The sequence below is a fragment of the Plectrocnemia conspersa genome, unplaced genomic scaffold (genome assembly GCF_051122295.1).
Source record: "Plectrocnemia conspersa isolate PC_06_02 unplaced genomic scaffold, ASM5112229v1 ptg000007l, whole genome shotgun sequence".
NCBI classification, from domain to species: Eukaryota; Metazoa; Arthropoda; class Insecta; order Trichoptera; family Polycentropodidae; genus Plectrocnemia; species Plectrocnemia conspersa.
Genome location: NW_028277171.1, coordinates 1,586,281 through 1,599,064, shown reverse-complemented (window position 1 = coordinate 1,599,064; position 12,784 = coordinate 1,586,281). Strand labels below are relative to the sequence as shown.

At 30.8% G+C, this 12,784-nt stretch overlaps 1 protein-coding gene across 7 annotated transcripts in view; it reads left to right on the top strand.

Annotated features, from left to right (window-relative positions):
* sand (potassium two pore domain channel sandman) overlaps positions 1–12,784 on the top strand; it is an 85,529-nt gene that overhangs the window by 36,774 nt on the left and 35,971 nt on the right. For 4 of the 7 annotated variants that reach the window (XR_015810230.1, XR_015810229.1, XM_088188722.1 and 1 more), the window contains exon 2: positions 104–168. The exons of the other annotated variants lie outside the window; for them this stretch is intronic. The gene's annotated coding sequence lies outside the window, so the exon portion shown is untranslated. The remainder of the gene's footprint in view (positions 1–103; positions 169–12,784) is intronic. 7 annotated transcript variants of the gene reach the window in all.

Here is a 12,784-nt window from a genome sequence, read left to right as displayed (position 1 = left end):
TACTCGTTTAATATTTGTTTCTTTCCTTAAATGAATATAAACGTACTGTACGAACAGCTTATATGTTACATTGTTTTTCATAAAAGTATTCAACATTCCACAGATATTGCACTGATTGTTGTCGCGTAAAGTCCAGTAACTGCCCCGCTGCGCTTAAACGTTGAAAAGGTAAATATTTTTTATTAAACGTTGAACTTAATAATCGCTGCACTGCAACGCTAAACCCGTAAGCAAATCACGTAGTTAGTCCATTGTCGTATAAAAAATAGTTCGCTAGTCGCAGCGTAGACTGCAATATTAACCGAGGGATTTAAATTGCTTTATCATTGGAAAAAAAAGTCGGCACCGAGTTTATTATCAAGTTGCGCATAAGAGGAGTGGGAGCGGGAGTGATTGTGACACTTTTTGTATTTTAAAGCGCACAAATGACAGTTTTTGAATTATGTCGCTTAACGTCGATCTCGTAAATTAAAATGCTACACACAAAGCACAATGCATTTCATATAAATTCGATGCGTTTATTTATGACCGCGGATGGACGCTAATGGCCTTGCACAATTTTCACGTCCGTTTCGCATTAGTGTTGACGCTTTTTCTTTATTTATGCTCGATGGATTTCCTTCCTGATTACGAGCCACAGAACCCGAAAAGGCAACAAAAAATATTTCTAGACCATGAATATCATTAAGGGACAAATATAAAATGTACGTTTCGAGATAATCGACTACAAGTTAGTGAAATGTTTGAGATTAAAAGCTCACTGAACGCACGGCTCTAGTTAAAGTGAAAGTTATGAATATAATTTTGGTGAGCTTTCAATATCCACCTGATAGAGTATAACCCATTGTTTTCTTAAATCATTAATAATAAGAGCCCATAAGGTATATAGTGATCTAAGTCATGTTTCTATCCTTTTGAGATATTTATTGGTATGCGTTTAAATTGATTAAAAAATATTTTTATATTACGCAACACAATATTTTTAAATTTATATAATCTGCAAGATTTATAATTTATTTTGACATATAAATTTTGCGGCAACGTCACAAATGAGCGCGGACAAATGGGCGTGCGTCAAAATAGCCATTATGACTAATAGGTACATATGTATATGTATACTAAACACAATAATTTATTAAAATACTAAATTAACCTAACGTCTTGGCTCATTTCTGACCATAGATATGGAAATTTTCGATATACAAACATATATCATATGTGTGGTGTTAATAATATGTATATGTGTTTTCTTACAGATTAAACGATTAAAACATTAATCGTTTAATTAATAAAATAGATTATATAATCGTACTAAGCCGACATTCACAATATAGTAAAGTTGTCTAAAATATTTTTTTTAAAAAGTCTGACGAGCCATATACCTGCCCTATAACTGTACGCATTTATTGCAAGTCGAGTCGATAATTATTTGTCAATTTAATGAAACATTACAGAACAAATCTAATGATAAATTCAAATTCAGCATTTCTTTTTAGTAAAAATATATGTATATCGTATGTATGGGGATGGGGAACCATACTTTTGTATGTACGTAAAAATGAATGAATAATAATGTTTTCATTGGCTAATTATTTTAATCGTCATTATGCTCTGGCAATTATTTTACCGCCTATATCTCGTGAATTTTTATTTTTTGTAAATTTCTCACAATTTACATATATTTTGTATACCTAATTCCTAAAATATTCATTACTTGATTTTTTCCGAATAGTTTTGCGCTCTTTTGTCAAACGCTTATATGACTGTCTGCGCATTTGACGCACGCTATTTTGTTACAGCGCTACTTTGGTAGGCGTTCTTATGACGCAGCGCTCATATGACGGCGCTCATTTGACGCACGCTCTTTTGCTGCCATAAATTTTGTATGTAGCTTATAAGGAAGTATAAAATTTAAGATTGAAATGAAACCGAACGTATTAAAATTGACTTATTATAATAAAACAGTTTCTTTTTCATTTAAAATAAATTTGTATAAGCCATTTTAATTAACATTTTTAATAATGCTTCAAGTATTTTATTATAACATATATTTTTTTATTCTCTGGAAGTAGGATTTTGGGTTGTACGATTTTTAAAATATTCATGGTTAATTGGTGGAATATAATATAGCAAATCTGTCATATCTTTAAATTTTTATTCTGTTATTGATCTGCTGGTAGAGTACAATGGAAGTGAGGAAATACTTTCGTTTATTTTTGGTCTTCCTCTTTTGGGTGAAAGGTCTAAAATTTGGAATTCGGTATCATCATTTTAGGAACTTTCATAAAACATCTTATATGAAGCATTTTTTTTAAAAACGCATTCATTATGTTTTTAGCCAAGAGACAGATACACCGGCGGTATTTTTGATACTCTTTGGTCCAAATAAAATCCTTTTGCATCATTCTATCAACCGAAAATCACTTATTTTTACTACATTGTCCTATTAACTCATAATTATGTTAAAGGATGTTTAAGTAATTCGTTTTTTGTCTTGTTTTTATCATGCCGAAATCACGATAATTTGGCAAAAAATTTCCGATATTAAAAATTTATGATCTACAATATTAATATTATTATTAGAAAATTGAACTATTTTCAACCATGTTAGTGCCATTTTGATGTTTCGATTATAGCCTGAACAAATATCGCTGTAAGCTATTACGTGTTTTTGGATAGTCACATTTTTACAGTACTTTAAAATTTTTTACTCTTTAAGTTATAGTCTAATCCCATACATACATTTAAATATAGCAACCTATGTTGTATTGATACATATATTTCGCCTATAATAAGCAACCGAAACGGAAAGTATCGGATACGGAAGCACTTTTTCTAAATCAAGTAAAAATCAGGATTTTCTTTTACTTTTTGCTGATCATCTGTAAGACACTTCCTTGCTTGTTCGTCGTTTTTGAAATGTAAATTACGCATTCGTGTAAGATCAAATCTCTCTTCTTTATTGCTGGATGCATCAATTTTTAATTTCAGTACATCACTTTTTTGGCACATAACTTTACAAGGAGAATAAAAGCTTACGTTGAACTCAATTATAAATACTTTTCTGTAAATCCACTCCTTATCGTACGATTCATTATTTTCCCTACATTTATCCACATAAACGCCATTTGTTTTTTTTATTATCTAAATCAGAGTTTAAATACTTTCGAGCTGGAGTTTAAAGAGATCTGGTATAGTGGCTTTCATTTTCTGGGAAATTTTATCCTCACCGGTTTTCCGAGATGATTTGGGTATTTTCCAGCGACAATCTATCATATCTGTTTCGGTATTCAAAGCCCAAGATTCAGTTCAGCAGAAATGTTGATCTAAAAAAATCTTATAAACAGAAATTTACAGTGCTAAAGAAATATTCAAACCTCGCTTTTCTCATCGGTTTTTCACCAATACTAAGACGTTTTTATTTTATTTTGCGAACTGAAAAATTTTACTTTAGAAAATTTTTCAGTTTGCAAAATTGTTCAAAATTAGATTTTCTTTCTTTATATTCAAAGAGATCCAAACATTTGTTTATTAGATTTATTTGATTATTAGAAGCAATTCTTATTTTTATGAACTTCAACTCTAACAATTTTTGAAGTTTTTGTAGTGTATTCTTTGCCGCAATTTCTCTTCAACTTTCTGACGTTTTGTGTATAGTTATGATCATTTCTTGTTCTCTTTCTTTTTTTATATTATCTGGCCCCATGTCTGGGGTTTTTGTATTTTCATGAAAAATGCTTATAGAAAAATATTAGTGAGATTCATCAGAAAACGATAGCAGTCTTATTCGTTTTTATTTTTTGATGAACTATTTAAATTTAGTGGTTGTATGTCTATAAACCACATAGTTTTTTATGAGGTTTATATTTAATCTTAAAAAATCAGAATGCCTTCATAAATGTAACTCTCAAAATTGCAAAATAAATAAATAATTGATCTTTCAAATCACTATTCAACATAAAAAATTCACAATTATGGCAAGTTTAATAAGAAACCGTATGTTCTCGACGTTATATAATATTTAGTTAAATGCGGCTTTAGCGCTGTAAATGATTTGTTATTGAAAAAATTCAGGATTAAAATTGACCAAATTAGTACCTCATTTAAAAACTCTCTGAAACACACCTGAGTTGTATATGTAATATTTCACATATTTACTTACAAGTGAAAAAATTTCGGGGGAGTATTTTTCTTGTATATATAAATATTGTTAATTAGTTTATTTTCATTGATGTATTTTGAAACTGGTGTAAAAATATATATATATATATACAATTCATAATTATTAATATAATATAAATACAATAATTAAGTACTCGTTAAGAAGTTTTTCTTAAATGTTTCTCTATAAATAAACATATTAAAATTAATATGTTTATATAAAAGTGAACTTAGGTTAGGTATTTAATAACTTAAAAATTGAAGTTACTTGTAGTATTATAATTGGCAAATATTATATTAATAAATAGCTATTATATGACGTAAGTCAGATTATAAAATAATTTTGACTATGTGCATTTTTATTTAAAACAGCCATAATTTTTTTTCAATAATCGGTAACTATTGTATAATTTATGATAGGGGAAATATGGATTTTTAAAGCGCTGAATTGGGGTTTTACTTATAAAATAAAGAAAAAAAATTCAAAGAACTAGAATTGCTTAAAGGACTTCAAATAATGCACTTCACTTTTCTTTTGTGTATTTTTCGCAAATCTCCTGATGATTTATTTCTCAGTACTCTGAATTAATTGTCTATTCTTTTATTCATATTTCTCTTTTATGGACACCGTTTTTTTTTTAAAAGGGGGACATCAGGATTTTATAGATGCTTTGGTGGAGCATGTCCAAAAAAGGTTAAGAAACACAGTTTTTATCGGGTACGATCGACGAAATGTTATCAGTATTACAAAAATTGCACATACAGGTTCTAAATCGAAGAAAAAGTATATACTAAATTCTTATAGATTATTCCGATATACGTAGGTTAACAATGGAAGTGTTTCTCTTCTCTTTTGATGAAATCGCGCGTATATGAATACTCGAAGTGAAGGGTTGGCAATATCGAAATACTTAAAATTCCTTCGCGAATATGTAATTGATTTTTACCGCGCTGAGTAATTGAGAAGCGTATGATTAATTTTTGGAGACGCGGGGAATGCGAATCGGATCGTCGCGATAATCTCGAGATTTATAGAGGAAAAGATGATTAAAACGGGGCGGCGAATTCCCGCCCTCGGATCACAAAGCCACACGTCAAAACCCGAATTAATTTACCAACACGTAATACCCGAACGCGAATCGTACCGATGTTAATTAGCAAAAGACGTTTCACGGATAAAATCTCGTTCCTATCTCGAGCGACACGCGCCTGCCTAATTAATTATCTCGCTATCGATTTTTTAATACGATTTCATTTACGACGCTGTTTCTTCTACGCGCGGATGGAACGCGCTCGTGCGTGAGCGGTTGCGTAACACGCGTGACCTTTTTTCGCAAAGGAGTGACTCTATAATCTGTCCTTTGTTTCTGGAAGCGTGCGATTCGTCAAACATTTCACGAACATGTTTTGAAGAGATTTTTTGAGAAAATTCTAAAACCTGAAATATTCGTTTATACTGTCTTGAATTAAATTTGCCGCTCTAAAATCCATGATCTTTAATGCTCTTTTATTTTGTTTTGAAATGCGAGACAATGAAAAATTCTAGAACAACACAAAATAAACATCTTGGTCTCCGATTGCGGCACGATTTTATTGCTTATGACGTGAATTTTTGACTTCTGAGAAGGGATAATTGTTTTTTGCACTCTCTTCTTGCTTAAAATTTGGTTTAAATGTACTTCAATTGATTTTCACTTATTATAAGTCTTTATAATTTTTTTACTACATATGGAACGCCAACGGTCTATCGCAACACACACAAGAAATATAAAAAAAAATTGAAAAAAACAATACAAAATTAACGTCTCGCTGGTCTCTAATTATATAGTCGTATTATTCACGCGGCAAATGAATGTAATGGAACAGCAATGGGAATAAAGATGCTGCGTGAATAATGCGACTGTATAATCCTGTAGTTCTAGCGTCTGACGCTTTATATAGAATAATGCATTACACGTATATTTAATGATAATTTGATCAATATTATATAATTGTATGTAATGCGTTATCATGACAACATCAAGTTTCAATATTTATTTTAAATCTATAATAATTTTCATATCAATTAAATACATTACATTCTCGAATCCGATAGTTTCACTAGTTCGAGTTAAATTCGCGTAGCTTAAAGCCTCTCCTCTGAATGAATCCATTATTCACGCGTCTCACCAATTCGTTAAAAATATTAGTCTAATCAGTAATTCAGCGCTGTCGCTCGCTCGAGAGACTTTAAACATGCATTACTTACGTAGTAGTCGCGAATTTCTACGTTAATACGACCGAACCGTTTCTAGAGACGCTCGCTTCTTCCTTTGATTCCAACCCAATTACGTCGATCGTGTGGGAGAAAGCTATTCATACTTACTCGCTTGTTTACTATAGATAGAGTTCGGATAGTTATAAGGAGTATGGTCGAAGATTAAAAGTCACCTGTGCGAGTTTCGTATTCGGGGCGAAGAGGAAAGTTCCATTATAAATATGCGTGTGTGATTTACGCTCGCCGCAGAAAAAGCCGGATAAACGATTTATCATACAAACCGCGCGCAAATAAATTTGTATTAGGAAAATCGTAACGTACGGCCCGTCGAGCCAGAATTATATTGCGAGTTCTCCTTTCGGCTCTCCTCCACAGATTAAACACCCTGGGATGAAAGCGAAATTTGGATTTAGCGCGCTATTACAAAACGAAATGTCGCGTACGCTTTTTTAATTTTTTTACTGCGGCGTTAAGCAGCAAACGCCCCGAGCCTCAGAATTTCTCAGGTCGGTCAGGTAGTAGTGCACGTAGTTCCCCTTGTATAGTTCTTTGCTTTATCCTAGTTCTGATTCTGAATGATTTTTCTATGAAAATTATGTAAATCTTAACTTTCGTATTTATATTTATAAAATATATTTATTTATAAAAAATGCGGTAGTGACGGGTTGACAATAAGACATTTTTTTTCATAGTATTTAATTAAATGACATACATTTTCTGGCCAAACTCAAGGGGAGGAAATACCCTTACTTGCCATCCTTCCTCCAAATGACGTCCCTGATCAGATAAAGCAAAATAAAGTTTAACAATGCACATGATTATGTCAGGAGGACTATCGCCACTATGCATCGCAAAAGAGGCAAAAAATACTCATAAAATGGCTCAAAATGTCTACAACTGAAAAATGTAAGCATAAAATCATATAGTTATCCCTTTTTGGATAATGTAATAATGGAAATGTGCAAAATAAAGAAATATCTTTTTGTTGACTTTGTTTTTATCAAGATCAAGATTGTGATATCATTCTCAAGCACGATAAAGCCCCTGTTATAAAATCTAAAGATTGCCATCGTAAATATTTATATAAAGATATTTATACAAGACGTAATTTATCATAAGTGTTCATCAACGAAGGGCATAATAATGGAAAGATAAAGAATGTAAAAATAAACATGTAGAAATAATAGTTTAGCAATGTATTTTGAGGAGAGCCGTCTTAGTGGCAAAACTTTTTTCTTCCCTCTTCTTTTCATTATCGAATTTACCTTTCGTTTTATTATATGTAAATAATATTATTACACAAAAAAAATATTTGGCTTATAAATTAATCTGTAACAATTTAGACTCAATGGCTAAAAATGTAGTAACACGTTAATAAAATAATTATTGGAAGATAAAATTATAACATTAAATTTATTTTCGCATAGTTTAAAAATGAAATTATTTGCTAATAAGCCGCTATTTTATTTTATAGAAAAAACACGAGCCTTTTTCATTAAATTCCTGACGTATTTTTTATGATTTTAAATATATATATATATATTTTCTGCTATATTTAAAAAATGAAGTAATTGAAGTAATGACATTTCTACAAATGCTTACAGAGTTGCAAAATTAAAACAGAGCAAAATATCAGATTTTTAATTTGAATACAAATTAAAAACTGTTTCTCTGCCATGTTCGGTTATAAGTTGCTCTGCTCATTAAGAGTGAAACGTTTTTTGTAATACTTTTGATAGCTGTTCTGAAATACTCAGAGCTTTTATGATACTTTATTTGTATTTTCTCTCATAGAAGCGACCAGCAACTGTTTTTAACAGCGCATTTTAAATGCGTCTATTTTTAATCTTTAGCATTAACATTTATAATCCAGTTCTTTGAAAAAGTATTTGTCTATTAATGCACTAAGAGCTTAAGTAGCATTATTTTCACCGACAGTCATTCAAGGATATTTAATATAGAGTATTAATATTTATTACAATTATTGTATTCATTAAGAATCAGCGGATGGTACATCAATTTAATATTATATACCCAAAAGCTTTCTGTGTTTATTTATAGATTAAAAACATAATTAATTTTTCTATTATTATTCATTTCTGCGACTACAATTAATCACATTAAAATTATACATATATTACGTACCTATACACTGAGAAAAAATATAATAAGTACAGATAAAATATTTATTAGTAAAATAAAAATGATTGTGAAAGAAAATCAAAAAAACAGTAGTAAAATAATATTATATATGTGTTATTTATATACTTAATTGTATTTAATTTAAGTTGTATAAATTCGTTGAAAAATCTTTTTAAATTTATTTGCAATTATTCTTAGTTGATTTTAGTGAAACATTAAATGCGATATATGTAAAAAAGAATGTGCCAAACTTCACAGAAAAGCTTAAGGGATGTAAATCATATGTTTTTCATAAATATTTAGCTGTTTTCTAATTTTAAGTTCAATATTTACGAATAATCGATTTTTTTCTACCATTTTTAAGTTACCTTTTGGTACAATATTTATGGGCAAAATTTTACTTGTTGGTTTTCTTACACTACTCTCTGTAAAACAAAAATAATATATAAAAAACTTTTTGGTTAATCGAAAAAAATAGCCCTAAATCGTTATGCATGGACAATTTATTCTTATCGGAGCATTATATTTTTAAATCACCAATGCAAAAATAAATCCACCGGCCGGTCAGAGTAATATAATATTGCAGAAAAAATGTAGGTCATTTAAATACTTTTGATCTTCCGAGAAAGTTATAATATTTTCAAACATCTGGCACGAACACGTTCTTCTTATCTGAGGGTTTTCTTTTATTAGTTAAGCAAAAATGTAAACAAATTGTAAACAGTTTTTTGTCATTTCCAGACCCCTATTAAAACCTTCCAAGAAGTATGCATATTGTATGATCTCGCTTTTACTTATGCAGCGTTATAAAAAGTCTTATTAACCTCTAAAAAATATTCGAACAAATTTAATTTCATGCAATAAAAATCCTTTATAATTTTCGATAAATTCACTAAAACTTACTGTTTTAAATTTTAGGTAGATCAGATTAATGAAATTATATAATTATAATTCTGATCAAACATCAGAGACTAGATTTTTCTAATCTCACGGATGAATATCGTGATGATTAGTTAAAATTAAAGTAAGTCATATATATTAGGTAATGAAATATTCTCATAATGAGCTATTTATGCTCATTGGGAATATCTTATAACATATTTATTTACTTATAATTTAGGTTTATGGTTAAAAATATACTTAGTTATATTAATATACAGCTGTTGGTAATTGAAAGTTGACATGGCGGTTCTTATACGAATTTTGATTATTTTTTCAGTTTATAATAGATAACACTCGTTTTCTGTTAAAACTGTTAAAAAAATACGGGTATTGTAAAATTAGGAATGTATAATTGCGTCAATTCTGGGTAAAGTGCATTTTTACGTCGTCTCAGCAAGTGCATAATGGCGAACCTCCAACTCATCACGTGCGCGCGACCTTTTTTTGTTTCTACTCATAGAAAGTAATATCGAGGACATTTCAAAATTAGAAGCTTGTAAATAATAAAATACTTTTATAAAATCTTAATAAAAAAATTTTGCCGTAATTTAACCTTTATTTTTAATAAATTCTTATATTCTGCCTGTCATTGATAAATACAGATTTTTCAATTATTTAAAGATTGATTTTCTCTTATCACATTTCCGTGATTTATTTTTTCAACTCAGCTAAATTTTTTTCTTATTTGTTGTTTTATGATTGCCTATAAATTTTCAATTGGTTTAGGTCGGAGCTGTTTCCTGGCCATGTTAATAATGTGATTCCCATTAACTCTTTGAATTGTGTAATCTATAGATAGATAATTAATTTAGTGACAGTTTGAATGTAAAAACTATAATTAGACTCACAGAATGAGCTCGATGGCATGGCGCAGAATCGTCTTGCAAAATGGGAAAGTTATTTAAGGGTTGAAATCGTTTTATACAACCATTTTATATTTTTTTGCATTTATGGTGCCCTGGACGAAATTTTCAGAGTCATGCACCTCCAGATCATCACATAGGTGAGTGCTTGATGAATCGATTAATGCATAAGAGATGAAATCTATCGCTTTTTTTACGGCGCGTGGTCGTTCACCACCTGCACCAAACAGATTAAATTTGGACTCGTCGAAAAAATCCACTCTTCTTGAGCTTTTGCCTATTCAAGGCAATTTTTTTATCATTTTCTAAGTAAATAGTGCTTCTTGCTAGGTTTCGCGCTTTAAATCTTGCTTTAACCAAACGTCTATTCACTGCCGGTCTCGAAAATTTCGAGTTTGAAGTAAAATGTAATTCTTGAACAGTTTTGAATCGATATATTTTTATGATATCCTCTAGAAATTCTGTTTTGTGATATTTTTAATAAATATTCGAATAGCAGGACCACTAAGCCCCACTCTTCGCGCTATCTCTAGAATTGAAACATTTTCTTCGAGATGTGCAATTATTTTAGATTTTACTGTGATCGACATTTGTTTAGATCTCTCCATGATTTTGGGTTTGGTTTGTCTTTACATAACCACTTATGCACTTGATCATAAAATAATTACAATAGAACAAGTTTTAAGGAAAGAATACATTTTAATAATAGAATTCGTGAAATATTGTCTATGAAACTTTCATAGACAATATTTCACAGCTGTATGTAGAAATACATACATATATTTTTACTCCAATGACTTTTTGTATAATTACCATTATAAAAGATTTTATCCAAGTGAAACAAATCGGCGCTGTTAATCTTTCATAACAACGGTAACCTAAACATACAAGAAAATTGTTATTACAGCAAGACTACCGACCGGCTAAGGACCAAGGTTATTATGTTAGGTCGAACGTTGTCAGACGCTTAAGCGCCCTAGCCTGATAGCCAAAATCTACCTCGGCAGATTCTTGAGAAAGTGCGTCCTTGGATTTTCTCCTGCAGGACGATGGCCGAAGGAAGCGCTAATTTATTTGAGGGGCGTCGCGCGAGGAGGGACCGCTCGACGTAATTGCCGCGATTTATTGTTCCCGAACGAGGTTTAACGCGTCATATTTTCGAGAGGAAATTTCGTAAAATCGGTCGGGAGAAGACCAGCGATTATCTAATCCGCGTTCGGAAAAAACGTGACGTCAGACGAATGCAAATTTGGAGGTATTTGTCCGAGCGGACGGTAGCTCCGCTCCGGGCGCCAGCCGAATGAAAACTTGATACGCTCTCTGGACAAAGCTCTTCGAGAGCCTTTTCGACAATTCGATAAAGTCCGACGTGCTTCACAATTTACATGCGACATTCGCGGCATACGTCCCCAATTTTATTTAACGTGTAAAAAGTCTTCATACATATATACGCGAGTAATCCTTCTTCTTAGTGGGCTTACTGAAGGCAGCGACTCGAATGCCTAGGCGTATAAGCTTTCCTGGAAAAACGGATTGACATCGTTTACCGGTAGGTCCAAAAGTACAAGCTCAAGTATGATATAGATAGGATACTGTTAATATATTTTATTTTGTTTTCATATAGTTTTTTTTTATTTCGACAAACTTGTACTGGACTCGAAATTGAAATTATCAAACAAAATTATTCAATAAAAATACTAGTCCGAGTTGCCGGTAAAATCTGTTTTTTTTAATGTTTGTCATATAAAATAAATCATTTATTTATACGAGAATTTATTTATTTACCAGATATGGGCAAATGCGGCTTCGCTTAATAAAAATATAGGTACTTTATTTCCCCGTGATATTTGTATTTTCGCAAGTTTTTCTTCATAAACGTTGTTAGTGATAAAATTCGCATGTATACAATGTGTGTATCGAAAAAAAGAAAAGCATTCCCAGGACTAAAAAAAAAACATGACTTTCTGATTTAATGTTCCTCACAGATATGTTTGGGCATTTGCAAAAATTAAATTTGTCATTAAAAGGAAAAGATAAATATATCATAGAATTTTCCCAAACTATATTTAGTTTTGTACATGATGTTAACTGCAGCTTTTTGTACATGATGTTAACAACAAAACGTAAAATCATTTAAAAATAAATATGCTTATTATTAAAAAAAAATTAAAGAAATTACAAATAAACTTAAAAGTTTGAAATTTATTTGTAATTTTTTTCTAGATTGAATAGATTTTTCAAAAGCTGCATTCGACAACAACGAACCTGCAGAGTCGTCATTTGGGGGAGACAGATGGAGGCATTTGCTTTCCCTTGAATTTTGCCATAAAAATGCATGTCATTTAATGAAATCGAAATATAAAAAAACGACCACTGACCCCCCCCCCCCACTCTCTGGAAAAAACTGAAATTCTTGGGT